Genomic DNA, 15,280 nt, shown 5'->3' on the forward strand with positions numbered 1-15,280 from the left:
TGTTAGTCAAATGAATAGTTCTTATGGCATATCTTAGGGTTTCTCTCGAGGGTGTGGTTAGCACTATCCCGAGCCCGGACCCCTTCACATTGGAAGCTTTATCCATGAACATGGTCCAAACTCCCGATGCGATTCTGACACCGTCACTGCTTCTTTGGTAGCCAAAGGTAACAGTCCCGGATTGAAATCAGCCACAAAGTCGGCCAAAACCTGTGACTTAATCGTAGTCCTAGGTTTATATTCTATGTCAAATTCACTCATTTTGACTGCCCACTTTGCCAGTCTGCCTGAGAGTTTAGGTTTATGAAGAATGTTCCGTAGAGGAAAAATGGTCACCACAGTTATCAGGTGACATTGAAAATAAGGCCTTAGTTTTCGAGCGACGACTGTGAGGGCTAAGGCCAATTTTTCTAGATGTGAGTAGCGAGTTTTTGCTCCCGTCAAAATTTTACTAACATAATAGATAGGATATTGCGTACATTCATCCTCGTAGACTAGAATGACACTTATCGCTACCTCTGAGACTACTAAGTAGATCAGTAATTGCTTGCCTTCCTCCGATTTTGACAATAATGAAGGACTTGACAAATACCTTTTCAAATCCTTCAATACCTGCTGACATTCCGGGGGGTCCATTCGAAGTTATTCTTCTTTTTGAGGGGTACAAAGAAATGATGGCATTTTTTCCAAGACGAGAAAATGAATCTGCCCAAAGCGGCCAGTCTCCCTGTCAGTCTTTGAACCTCTTTTATGCTTGATATGTGGTTCGAGGTGTCTTCGATGGCTTTAATTTTGTCGGGGTTAACCTTGATCCCCCTTTGCGACACAAGGAATCCCAGGAACTTACCGAAGCTAACCCCGAATGCACACTTCTTGGGATTAAGCTTCATGTTGTGCTTCCTTAAGATGTCAAAGGTTTCTTGCAGGTGTTTAAGATGATCACCTACATTCAAAGACTTAACCAGCATATCATCTATGTAAACCTCCATAGTTTTCCCTATTTGTTTCTCAAACATTTTGTTTACATGCCGCTGGTAAGTGGCTCCAGCATTTTTTAGCCCGAAAGGCATTATATTATAACAATATGTGCCTAAATTCAGTATGAACGAAGTTTTTTCTTGATCTTTCGGGTTCATCTTAATTTGGTTATACCCGGAATAAGCATCGAGGAAACTCATTAACTCGCCAGCCATTGCATCAATCATTTGATCAATGTTTGGTAATGAGAATGAGTCTTTTGGGCACGCCTTATTTATATCCTTAAAGTTTACGCACATGCGAAATTTATTATTTTTCTTTGGAACTACTACTACGTTAGCTAGCCAGTAACAATACTTTACCTCTCGGATTCAACCGATATCAAGTAGTCAAGTTATCTTTTCTTTGACGAATTTGTTCCTAACCTCGGCAATACGACGTTTTTTCTATGTTACCGGAGGGATGTTGGGATCTAGGCTTAGTTTGTGCACGACCACTTATGGTGGGATACCTGTCATATCTGCATGCGACCATGCAAAACAATAAATATTAAATTTAATAAATTCGATAAATCCAGACCTGAGCTCGTTTAGTCCTGTCCCCAAGTGGAACTTCCTCTCTAGGAACTTTTCGAACAATGCGATTTGTTCGAGTTCTTCCGTTATGGATTTTATTACATCCGTTTCTTCTGGTACCTGAAAATAGCTTGGTACGTGATAGGATTCCGACTCCTCCTCCCCCTGGTTGACTTTTCTCAGCTCGGGAGCAGGCGCTGGTTCCTGTAATTGCGATGCCGCATGCTCCTTTCCATCGCTACTAGAAACTGAGATTGCATTCATCTCCCTTGCTGCCGGTTGGTCACCTCTTATTTGTTTAATTCCCTCGGGAGTTGGGAATTTTTGCAACTGATGATATATTGATGGCATAACCTTTATCTCGTGCAACCATGACCTCCCCAGGATAATATTATAGCCCATATCATTGTCCACCACCTCGAAAAGGGTCGTCTTTATCACCTCTTCGGCATTTGTGGGCAGCAGGATCTCTCCTTGAGTTGTTACGTTCGCTAGGTTGAACCTGGTGAGGAGTTTTATTGCCGGAATGATACTTCTGGTGAGCTTGGCTTGCTCCAACACTCTCCACTGGATAATATTGGCTGAAAGTCCTGGGTCCACCAAAACACGTTTAATTTTAAAGTCTAAGATATTCAAAGATATTACCAATGCATCGTTGTGCGGCAACAACAATCCATCCGCGTCTTCCTTCGTGAAAGTAATGTTGTCCTCAGTGACTTCCCGAAGTCTTTTACTGTGGGTCATTGACACCTTCATTTTTTTCACCGCCGCAAATATCACACCATTAATCTCGTTCCCCCCGAAAATCATATTGATCGTCAAGCGTGGAGGATCTTCTACTGCTTTTGAAAGTTCAACATAATCACAATTGCGACTGTAGTTGTTTTTAGCTCGGTTGCTTAAAAATTCTTTGAGACGATCATTTTCCGGCAATGTCGCCACCTCCTCGCGCAGATGCCGATAGTCCCCTTTTCGGTGATCGTTGGTCCCATGATATTCGCACAAAAAATTAGGATCGCTTTGGCTGGGATCAGATCTCATTGGCTTCGAGAACCGTGTTGTAACAATCCGACCGGTCGTTTTGAGTATTTTAGCCCCAACCCCCTATTTATTGCCTTCTCTAGGCTATATTATGATTATGTGACTTGTCGGGGTATTTGGTTTGGATTTCGGCTAAGTTTCAGAGTAAAATGGGACACCTAATCCCTAAGTTGGAGGTTTAAGTTGAAAGAGTTGACCGTAATTTGACTTTTGTATAGATAACCCTGAAATGAGATTTTGAAGGTCCCAACAGCTCTGTATGGTGATTTTAGACTTAGGAATGTATCCGGACGTTGATTTGGAGGTCTGTAGGTCATTTCAGCGTGAATTGGTAAAAGTTGAAAAGTTAAAATTTGGAAGGTTTGGCCGGGAGTTGACTTTATTTATATTGGGATCGGATGTCGATTCTGGAAGTTGAAATGGGTCCGTCATGTCATTTATGACTTGTGTGCAAAATTAGAAGTCAATCGGAGTTGTTTTGGTATGAATCAACATTAGTTTTGAAATTCGAAAGTTCAAAAGTTCATTAGGCTTGAATCGATGCGCGATTCATGGTTCTAATATTGTTTGATATGATTTAACACTTCAAGCATGTTCGTATGATGTTTTAGGACTTATTGGTATATTTCGTTGAGGTCCCGGGGGCCTCGGGTGTGATTCAGACCATGTTCGGCGCATTTCGGAACCTTAAGGATTGCTGAAGCTGCTGAATTTTCTGATATCTGGTTTCCTTCATCGCGTTAGCGAGAGAGGTCTCGCGTTCGCGAAGGGTATCTGGGAGGCAGGTTAGGTGTGTTCTTCGTGTTCACGTAGATGGCCACGCGTTCGCGAAAGTGTAAGAAGTTGTTTACCGTGTTCGCGTATGAAGGGTCACATTCGCATAGGCCTGGGCTCAGTGTGTATCGCATTCGCATTGGTGATCTCGCATTCTCGAAGAGGAATCTGGCAGCTGAGAATTTTGTGCTTCGCGAACGCGGGGCACATTCCGCGTTAGCGAAGAAGGATAGCACATGGGTAGAATTTAAGTTTCAAAATCGATGGTTCATCTCATTTTTCATATTTTGGACCTAGAGAGCTCGATGTGAGGCGATATTTCGAGGGCTTTTCAAGGAGATTGTTGGGGGTAAGTGATTCTAACCTGGATTGGACTATATTTTTTGAATCTATTACTATTTTCATCATCTAATAAGGGATTTGAGTTGGAAATTTGGGAAAAATGGTAAGAACTTCCTAGACTAAATTTTCGAGTTTTGAAAGGCTATTTGAGGTCGAATTTGAGTAATTCGTATATGGTTGGACTCGTTATCGAATGAGTATTTGAATTTTGTAATTCTGGTTGGGTTTTGAGATGCGGGCTAGGGTTGACTCTTTATTTCTTTGCAAAGATCGTAACTTTATTATTCGAATTAGCTTCCTATAGTTTATATTTATAGTATGAAGTTGTTTTGGCTAGATTCAAGCCGTTCGGAGTTGGATAATCGAGGGAAAGGCCTACTAATGGATTGAGTTAGCATGATTTGAGGTAAGTGTCTTGCCTAACTTTGTGTATGGGAAATTATCCCTCAGGATTGGTGTTGTTTTGTGATAATTGTGATGTGAGGAAGCCGTGTACGCAAGGTGACGAGTGTGTACACGGGCTAAATATGGAAATTTACCAGTTTTAGCTATGTAGATTCCTTTCATGCCTTAATTGAGTTATCTTAACATGTTATATTCATCATCATTAGTCTATTTTCACATGCTTTACTTGTCTTATCTCTTTCTTGTTAATTGTTCTACATGTTTAGTTGAAGTTCTTGTTCCTTTATTCCATTTTCCTTATTTAACCATTAAATTCCTTATTTGAAGTTGTTATTCTTGGAATATCTTGTTGTTGAAAGTGACATTGAGCTATAAAGGCCGTGATTCACATTGAGGAAACGTGTTAAGTTGTGAAATACTATTCTTGTTGAGTTATGCACTTCTGGTTGTTATTGTTGATACTATTTGTGCACATTGTTGTTGAGTCGTGGGCTACTTATTGTAAAAATACTGTTGTTGTTGGTTTTTTTGGTAAGTTGTGATATTGGGCATTTGAGGTGCGATTTGTGATACATTGTGATATTGATATGCATGCGGTGATATAAGGTTTTGGTGTTGAAACGCATGCAGTGAGATAAGGTGGGCTAAAACGCGGGATGCTATTTCGGAAAATAATTTTCAAAACTAAATGCAAAGGCTCCCGCAGTGATATAAGGAAAAATTGTGATTTATTATTGTGATTTGAGACTACGAGGCGGTACCTCGGTAGTGACTTTTTGTTGGTATTACTCTTTTACTTCATTTGTGCCTAGTTGCTTTGTTTCCTTGGCATAACACTCCCTGTGTTCTTCCGTGGTGCATTAATTGCTTGAGTTCTGTGTGGTAAATTTTGGTACCTTCCTTGTTTCATTTTTATTGTTATTATTATTGCACTGTTAAATTACTCGTTTTGCCTCTTATTTATTTATTTATTTATTTATTTATTTATTCCAGTAGGGCCTTGACCTGATCTCGTCACTACTCTACCGAGGTTAGACTTGACACTTACTGGATACCGTTATGGTGTACTTATTCTATACTTCTGCACATTTTTTTGTGTAGATCTAGGTACCTCCTACCAGTCGAGGCATCAGTGAGTTGAGCTAGTTCTCGGAGACTTCAAGATACACCTGCCAGCATTCGCAGGTCTCGGAGTAACCTTATATCTATTTCTATATTTTTCTTCTTTTATTAGACTTAGATATATAGGAATAACTATGATACCGTTGTAGAGCTTGTGAATCGATATCATCAGGTTTTGGGGGAAAATTGTATATGTTAGAGTAGCGAAGTTTTACTAATATATAGAAATAGGAGTTGAAGTGTACGAACACCGGGACGAACACCGGCGAAATGGTAATTATAGATGTTTGTCATGGGCATTGTTTTATTTTACTCTTTAAAATCAACCATTTTATTCTCCTCATTTCATGACACGTGTTGGTCTTTGTATTTTGGTCTTCCACTTCATTGGTCCCATTTTTCCACTTCAATATCAGCCATTTCGCTGCTTTCCTCCTCCTCCGAAAATGCTCTCTTTTTCTTCTGACTTTTCCCTCTTTCTTCATTTTGCTGTTTGATTCTTGGTAAACTCTGAGCTATGTTTCACTATTCTTTTCTAAATGTATTCTTGGTTCGTCTGATATCACATATTTTTGAAGTGTTGCATGTGAGTAATTTCTTTTACTTTAATGAAATTTTAACATAAGATTTGAAATTGGGGATGTAAAAAATTTCAATGTGACCAAGCAACTGAAACGCACATAGGGATTGCAAAGAAGCTGCTTTTAAGTAATCTCTGGGCGGCTCATATTGAGAGGTAATGAATGAACTTTTTTCTTCATGAACAAACTATTAAGACCTCTTTTTGGGGTTATTTTAATTTTTCATATCGATTGTCATGATTTTCGTTAAGTGGCATTCCAATGCTTATATATAAAAAGTGGATTGTATGTGCGAGCTTCAGACACATTGATATTTCATTTATACGGAATTGGTTCCAAAATGACAACCTCATAAACATGCTTCATTCGACTCTTTTATGGACTGAAATTGGGTGTTAATTTGGTAGTTTCTATGTTCTTTCGGATAGAGGTCTTATTAGAGATTTTCACATGCATTGGGTAACTTTATCGGATTTATACGCTGATGTAACAAAGGTATTTGATAATGTGCCTAAATGAACTGACCTTGCACTGCATGTGAAAGGGCTATTTGCAGTCTTTTCCTCTTTCAAATAATGATGTAAATGCAGATTTATAAAGAAGTAAACATGCTTCTAACTATCTTAATTGCCTTTAAAGGACATCTTCAAAAATTGAATTTGAAAATTATGTTTATATTCTTCAGGGAAAAATGTTATGATGTGTTTGGATAGGAGACAACCCATCGAAAACAATTTCAAAGAAATCCTTTTCATTTACTTTGTACTTCTTCCACATATTTATCTGGCTTTGCTCCATCTTTCAGCAAATTTAAAGTGTCACTTGCTACTGCATATACATCAAAAGAACATTAGCAGTACTATGCCATCTCAAAATGACAACTTTTTACATGGTATTGAGGGAAAGCAAATTGCAGACACTAAACTTAAACAAGCTACCTAATTACAAAAGGTTAAATGAAAAAGTAAAAAATATATCAAAACTTTTATATCACTTTACATGATTGATAAACTCTATATGATGTCTCTGCTCAGTCTTTTACTTCAGCTAAAATGTAATGAGAATTGTAAATAAACTGCAGTTTTAATTTTTAGTTAAAAGCTGTGGTACCCCAAATGATTATAAAAAGAATGGAGAAAGAGGGTAAAAAATAAAAAGTAACCTTAACATAAATTGAGCAACAATCTGAAAGTTTATTCCCTGTTGAAAATTGAGCTCTACTTCTTCACTTTTCATTCCAAAGTTACATGAGATTTATCAGATTGTTGAACACATTTAAACATTATAACAAGCATAATATTGTTTTTTGTTCTTTGGTTATCTGCTAGAAGTTGTATCAGTGTGCTTTTGTCACCTTATGCTCCACTAATGATTGTTATATGAAGATTTATTTGAGGCTCGAAATATAACCCATAAATGATTGTATATTTCAGAAGAACATTGGTAGGAAGATATTCATGCTCACAACTCTAACTCATTTTTAATGCATTGACACATTAGATTTTAAGTGTCGTGATATCATTCTTCATTAGTAAACAGCAGTATTTACTTTGTTTTCTTTCGGAACTACACTGACATTATTGTATATATGTACTCTTCTTAAGTGTTGCCAGTCCTGATGATTAATAACTCCATTTAAGATGTAATAATATACTGTCATTCAAGAAGTCGAACTTGAAATCAGTCCCCAAGTATGGTTTTGCATCTGAATGAATGACTTGAACATGAGGTTCAACTCTTCTGTTTTGCGTATTTATTTGGTGCTTTTGAAATCTATTCTAAGGAAAAAAAGTAAAAAGTTCAAAAGTTGCAGAACTAATGAGAATTATCTCTTTGTTCACTTAAAGGACATTGGTGACATCTTATTTTTTCAATATTTTGGACAATTAGATACATATGTTGTGATACATTTGGATTTCTTTTTTAGATCGTTTCATCTTTTTCCCATGTTGTTATGGTAGATTTTCATGTGGACTGTATCTTAAGTTCACTATGGGTGATTGGAACGTGTATTTACTTGAACATGGTATTTCTATATTCGAATCTATGGCGTTTTACATCAATATCTAAAAGCCATCACCAAGAGCTCTCTCAGTAACTTTTATCCGTGCAAGGCGATTGGACTTCATCCCAACTGATTGGTAAAAGCATGGTAGGTAAGTCACCGACTTTCAAAAGCTGAAGGTTAATAATTCAGAGATAAGTGCATTTCATGGTGCAGTTTTTGAGTTTCAAAATCATCCATATCATTAGATAAGTCCATTTCTTATTGAAGATTTATTAGTCTATCATACAATTTATTGATAGTCTCATAATAAAAGGACAAGTAAAAGTTACTAGACGATCTTTTTCTCCGTTATATTTATTTTGAATATTTTTCTCTAGCGTCCTTTATTAAGACAAAAATGTGCCCTTTAATGAACCTTACACCTATAATATTAGAATAACAGTTCAACTAGAAGATAAATTTTGGTATTCATTCATAGTAGTTATGGGTCTTTTTGTGTGTTTCATATGCAGACTTTAGAATCTTATCCCCTTAAAATGATTTTTTTCTCCAAGTATACTTCTTGAAGTAATTACATGCGCTCTGCAATTTGTGGCTTCATTTCAGTGATCTTTCAGAATAGAACAAAGAACTTATGGAAGAGTAATTCTTTTGTAGCTTATGATGATTCTATTTTCTTTCTGTAGCAGGTTTTGGCATTGCCCCTATGCATATACCCTTTTCTTGAGGGTCTTGCATATTGCAGCTTTACGATTGCTTTGTTGGTCCTTCAATGAATAGAGTATAAATCTTTCTAATGTTTGATAATGAGACATTTGTGCATATTTACTTTATATACTCATCTCACTGGTTTATATCTATATATGGATAGATCAGTGCGCTTGCATTAAGTTTCATGCCTTCTCTTTGCATGACTTAGCAAATGTATCCCAACTTCATGATTCGGCAAATTGTTGACTACTTTTGCATATTTGGAGCTGGTAAGTGAAGAAGTATGGTGTCGAAAGTTTTAGATTACTTTAAACATCCACACTTATATGATAATTGTTTATATGTTAGGGTCGACATCAAGAATGTGTACTGAACAATATAATACTAACTTGCACATCGTTGCGGAGAGAAATTTATTTTATCTAAGCTTAGAGTGATTTTAGTCACTTATTTTCATTAACCTTTTTACATTCTGCAAAATCTTAAATACTCAGATCGCAATGCTACAACATTGAGTTATCAGAACAATACTGAGCTGCTGAACAATTATTCTACACACAAAAATATGTATACTTTGTGGAGCACAAGATTGGAACATGAATAATCAGAACTGGAAGCTGTTTGTTCGTGATCATTTCAGTCATTTAATTTAAGGACTTGAGTCTTGTACCTTTGCATTTTATAATAGTAGCTAGGACTAAAATTATGCCTTCTTTCTGGTTTTGAACTTATGGAGCTTAGAAAGAGGTTTGGATGTTCACTATTCTAGGAAAGTTCTACTATTGTGAGACATGCCGTTACCAAATTAACTTCAAAAACTGGTCAAAATGTGTAAATGGGAATGGGTAAGTTAAGTTGCTAGGTCGTAAAGCAAAGACCTCAACAATTTACGACTTGCACATACTGCTTATCGCTTTTCATTCTTTACACTAAATTATCAATTACAACTATGAGAGTATGATTGACAAACTGCCAATTAGTTGAAACAGCTCTGCTTCAGAAAGTTTATTAGATGGATTTTAACTTCATTGCTTTTCCATCATCTACCAGAATAGTTTTTTTCCCCTTCTTGCTCATGTTGGGCACTTGGGTCCGTGCACAGCACGGGCAACACCCTACTAGTATTCTATATAGATGTTGAGTATTTGAGAGTTTAATTGCTATTTCTTATATTTCGCATATTGTCAGGCTTACCTAGTCTTAGAGATTAGGTGCCAACACGACATCCTACGGAGAGAAATTAGGGTCGTGACAAGTTGGTATTAGAGCTCTAGGTTCATAGGTGTTATGAGTCACAAGCAAGTTTAGTAGAGTCTCGCGGATCGGTACAGAGACTTCTGTACTTATCTTCGGGAGGCTATGGAACAGTTAGGAGAAGTTTCACTTCTTTGAATCCCTATCGTGCGAATTTGTTTACTTCAGAATTCTAAATTATCTTTTTATTCTCTCACAGATGGTGAAGACACGCATAGCTGGATCTGATGATCTGACACCCACGCCCCTGCCAGAGCAGCGAGAGGTCAGGGCTGGGGCAGAGGCTGAGGACGGTCACGTGGTGCAGCTAGAGCACCTGCACGAGATGCTACAGAGGAGCCACCAGTAGATCTAGTTGGAGAGTATGCACCTGCACTTCAAGAGACTCTCGCCCAGTTTTTGAGTATGTTTGGCACTTTAGCTCAAGCATGGTTGATTTCACTTGCTCCTTCCACATCTCAGGCTGGGGAGGAGCACAGACTCCCGCCGCCCGTACCCCAGAGCAACAGGTCCAGGTTGACCAGGTCCCGGAGGTCATACCAATGCAGCCGGTTGTCCCAGTTCAGCCGAGGTTAGGGCAGCAACTTCTGAGGGGGAGCGACTCAGGTTCTAGAGGTACAAGAAGTACCATCCTCCTACTTTCAGCAGTTTGTAGAGCTTGTGACTCGATATCACCAGGTTTTGGGGGAAAATTGTAGATGTTGAGCAGCAAAGTTTATTCTATAGAGATGTTGAATATTTGAGAGTTTAACTGTTATTTCAGTTATATTCCGCATGTTGTTAGGCTTACCTAGTCTTAAAGAATATGCGCTATCACAATATCCTACGAAGAGAAATTGGGGTTGTGACACATGCTTCTTTAATGTTCCTCATAGCCGACACCAACTCCACTACGCCGACGCTAAATTTGTATTCAGAAATCTTGGGGTAGGAAGAATCTCGAGAACCCGATCTCTCCTTGTCTTGTAATGACCTATTATTCCGGTCGCGGTCAGTTCTCCTATCGGTAGCGAAGCTATCCGCCGACCGAAAACCTCTGTCGCGTCCTTCGGCCCGTTGAAGACCGTTGATCTGTGTCAAAATCATCTTTTAATTTCTTTTTATTCTTCTCCCGATCTCGGCCTTTGGTTGATGCTGGAAAGCTGAGCTGGTCATCTTCAATTCTTATCTTTGACTCGTACTAGTTGTGAACATCCGCCCATGTTGTTGCCTGGAACTCAAGCAAACTTTCTTTCAATTTTCGGGAAGCATCAGAACTTATCGGATTCAACCCTTTAGTAAATGCCTCCACGGGCCATTCGTCTGGTACGATCGGAAGCAACATCCTTTCTTTCTAGAATCGGGTCACGAACTCTCGCAATAATTCAGATTCTCTTTGTGCAATCCTAAATATGTTAGCCTTTCGTGTCTGTACCTTTCTGGCCCCAGCATGGACCTTAATGAAAGAATCTGCGAGCATCTCGAAGGAATCTATGGAATGCTCGGGAAAGAGTGAATACCATGTCAGAGCCCTCTTCGTGAGGGTCTCCCCAAATTTCTTCAATAAGACTGACTCAATCTCATGTGGAGCCAAATTGTTTTCCGTCACCGCCGTTGTATAAGTGGTGATATGCTCCTGAGGATCTGAAATCCCATTATACTTCGGTACATCTCACATTTTGAACCACTTCGGGATCAACTCTGGTGCCGCGCTTGTTTTGAATGGCAATTGGGTGTACTTCTTTGAATCCGGTCCTTTCAATACTGGTGGTGCGCCCGCAATTTGATCCATTCGGGCATTTATTTCTCTTTTAAACCGCATGAGTTCGGTTTTACAGGGATCATTCTCATTGTTGTTATCGTATCCGCTACCGTTCTCCCCGACCCTGTCAAAGCCGACTTCGCCCCTCGGGGTGTTGTTATCGACCCTCAGCGTTGTTTGATTTGCAGGAGCATCGGAGGAACTGGACCTCGTCCGTTCGCATTGTTAGAAGCACCTTAATGGCCTTTTGTTGCTCCCTTAGGATCCTTACTGTTTCAATGACGTGCTCGTCTTCAGCATCATCAGGAGTTGCCTATCTAACATATCGTGAATATTGCTTGCCATTAACCGGCGTGACCTCATTCCCCTCGTTGCGGGTATCACTGATGGAATCTTCGTGCTAAGGTTGATTTCCTTGGGTCTCAATGTTGTGTGCGATGTTGACATCGTTATCTGCCATTTTTACGTTTATATACAAGTGAATCGATTTGATCCTAAAATAATAAATAAATTAGACAAAAGATAAGACTTAGCCTTGAAGTTGAGATAAAATAGCAGAAATCCTGGTTCCAGGAGCTGAGCTTCCGGAGGCAGTAATAACAATATGAATAAGTAAGAAAGTAAAATGTTATTGAGCTTTGGATAGAATATAGCGTATGCTTGTCAGAAAATTCGTGTCCTCTACAATGGCTGGGGAGCTCACTATTTATAGTTGCACCTAGGGAACAAGGTTCTAAGATCAAGCCCCTATTAAATGACAATTATGAGGGCCATTGAAAAATATGTAATGGTAGGAAGTGAATGTCATATTCTAGGTAACGGTCCGTGCCCTTAATGCTATAAAATATTCTTCATTAAATGCTACCGGGTGGCAGGTGTTTAATTCGCCTTTATGAATACCATTCTCTTCGAGATCGTTGTCTTCAGACCCAACTGTCTTCTGTCTTCGGCTCCACGTGTTGCTTTTTCATGCGATCATTAAATATGAACATATTTTACCCTATACACAGGGTCAGGTGTAACGACCCGACCGGTCGTTTTGAGAGTTAGAGCCCCGAACCCCTATTAACTGCTTTCCCCATATCTATTTCTGCTATTGTGACTTGCCGGGATGATTGGTTTTGAGTTTCGGAGTGTTTTGGGACACTTAGTCCCTAAATGAGAGCTTAAGCCTTAGAATTTGGACCGTAGTCGGAACTGTGTGAAGACGGTTCCGGAATGGAATTTCATCGGTTCCGTTAGCTCCGTTAGGTGATTTTGGACTTAGGGGTGTGTCCAGAATGTGTTTTGGGGGCTCGTAGCTCATTTAGACTTGAAATGGCGAAAATTAAATTTTTGGAGATTTGAACCGGTAGTGAAAATTTTGATATCGGGGTCGGACTCCGATTTCGGAAGTTGAAGTAGGTCCGTAATGTTGAATATGATTTGTGTGCAAAATTTGAGGTCATTCGGACGTGGTTTGATAGGTTTCGGCATCGGTTGTAGGAATTTGAAGTTTCAAGTTCTTTAAGTTTGAATTTGAGGGTGATTCGTGATTTTAGCGTTAGTTGATGTGATTTGACAGCTCGACTAAGTTCATATGGTATTTTAGGATTGGTTGGTATGTTTGGTTGAGGTCCTGGGGGGCTCGGGTGAGTTTTGAGTGCTTAACGGATCAAAAGTTGGATTTGTGTTGCTGCTGAAGTCTTCAGGCATCTGTCATTTTCGCACCTGCGGTGGAGAGACCGTAGGTGCGTGATCGCACGTGCGGAGAGGCAAGCGCAGAAGCAGATTTGGGATTGTGGTCAGGGGTCGCAGGTGCGAAGGAAAATGCCGCTTCTGCGATGCCCACAGATGCACTAAAGGACCCGCAGGCGCGGAGGAGATCGCAGAAGCGGACAATAGTCCGCAGGCGCGCACTCGCAGGTGCGGCCCTTTTTTCGCAGAAGCGGACCCAGCCCTCTTAAGTCGTTTCCGCACCTGCGAAGGAAATTCTGCAGGTGCGGCGTCGCAGGTGCGACCCAAGGTCCGCAGATGCGGAATAACTGGGCAGAAAAAGGGCAGATTCGAGGGTTTGAAGTTCACTTCACAAATTTGATTGAGAGCTCGGTAGAAGATGGAATTTGGAGAGATTTTCGGAGGAAGTTCTTGGGTAATGATTCTTAACTCCCTTATGGTTATATTCCACTAATCTATGCTTGAATTCATCGTTTAAATTCGGATTTGGGGTGAAACATTGAGAAAAGTTCTTAGGCCGAATTTTGGGATTTTGATCGAGATTTTGGTGTCGGATTTTAGTAAATTTGATATGGTTAGACTCGTGAGTGAATGTGCTTTCATGTTTTATGACTTTTACCCGATTCCGAGAAGTGGGCCCCACGAGCGATTTTTGAGTTAATTTCGGGATTTTTGTTAAAGTGTTGATTTCATTTATTAGATGAGTCTATTATTGTTGTATTTATGATATGTAAATGCTTTTGGCTAGATTTGGGCCATTCGGAGCTGGATATTCGCGGGAAAGATATTGTGACCGATTGATTGAGCTTGGTTCGAGGTAAGTGGCTTGCCTAACTTTGTGTGGGGGAAATCCCCTTAAGATTTGGAACTATTGTGATATTTGAGCGCAGTGTACGTGAGGTGACGAGTACGTACACGAGTTAGTTGTCGTAAAACCCGATTTTCTTACTGAGCAGCAACATGCTTTCCTGTTATTTTGAGTTATACCATTTTAATGAGTACTAATCTATTTTCATTCTTAATTGAGTTATTCCAATATGTGTAGCTATCATGTTTAGTCTAATACAACATGTCTACGTGTCTTAATTGTTTATGTGAATTATGTGAAACATGCTTAATGAATTTTCCGCTTTTTCCCTGACCGGTACTTAGTCTAAATTGTAAGAATTTTGTGATGTAGTTGTATTTCTATCATTCGCGTTGCATATTTACTTTGGTACTACGAAACGGTATTCCGGGAGATCCCCCCTGTCTTGCATATTTACTTTGGGACTACGCAACGATATTCCGGGAGATCCCCCTGCACATTTATTTTGGGACTACTGAACGGTATTCCGGGAGATCCCTCTGCACATTTACGTTTGGGACTATGGGACGGTATCTCGGGAGATCCCGTGTTGTGTTTCTGTGTACTAAGCTGTTACCTTCTATGATTTCATTGTTGTTAAAGTTCAGCCTTTATTTTATTGCGGTATTACACTCTATATGGTTTTATTACATATTTACCAGTAGGGCCTTGACCTGACCTCGTCACTACTCGACCGAGGTTAGGCTTGGCACTTACTGGGTACCGATTGTGGTGTACTCATGCTACTCTTTGAATATATTTTTCGTGTGTAGATCCAGGTGTACCTTATCAGCCGGACTAGAAGTAAGCCAGGACAGCTTTTGGAGACTTCAAGGTATATCTGCCGCGTCCGCAAACCTCGGAGTCCCCTTATACTCTTTCTCATGTCCTTTATCTTCTGTATTTTTCCTTGTTAGAGTCTGATGTATAGAGACACTAGATTTTTCCTTCTGTAGTTTGTGATTCACGATGTTCCGGGTTTTGGAATTTGTTGTGTATTTTTGAATAGTTGGTTAAATTTATATTTTTATTTTATTATTTCGCATAAATGTTAAGCTCACCTAGTTGTAGAGACTAGATGCCGTCACGACGTCACACGGAGGGGAAATTGAGTCGTGACACCAGGCATAGTGTTGGGTAAGTTTAAGAAATGGTCAGATAAATTTTAAATACTTTTCAAAGTTA

At 39.4% G+C, this 15,280-nt stretch overlaps 1 long non-coding RNA gene across 1 annotated transcript; it reads left to right on the plus strand.

Annotated features, from left to right (window-relative positions):
• The first annotated feature begins 5,607 nt into the window (after nucleotides 1-5,607).
• On the plus strand, nucleotides 5,608-10,580 carry LOC104101711 (uncharacterized). Its single transcript, XR_001970316.3, has 2 exons — nucleotides 5,608-5,973; nucleotides 7,780-10,580. It is a non-coding gene; the product is annotated as an uncharacterized lncRNA (long non-coding RNA).
• The last annotated feature ends 4,700 nt before the right edge of the window (nucleotides 10,581-15,280 follow it).

Source organism: Nicotiana tomentosiformis, chromosome 6, assembly GCF_000390325.3.
Source record: "Nicotiana tomentosiformis chromosome 6, ASM39032v3, whole genome shotgun sequence".
Classification (NCBI taxonomy): domain Eukaryota; kingdom Viridiplantae; phylum Streptophyta; class Magnoliopsida; order Solanales; family Solanaceae; genus Nicotiana; species Nicotiana tomentosiformis.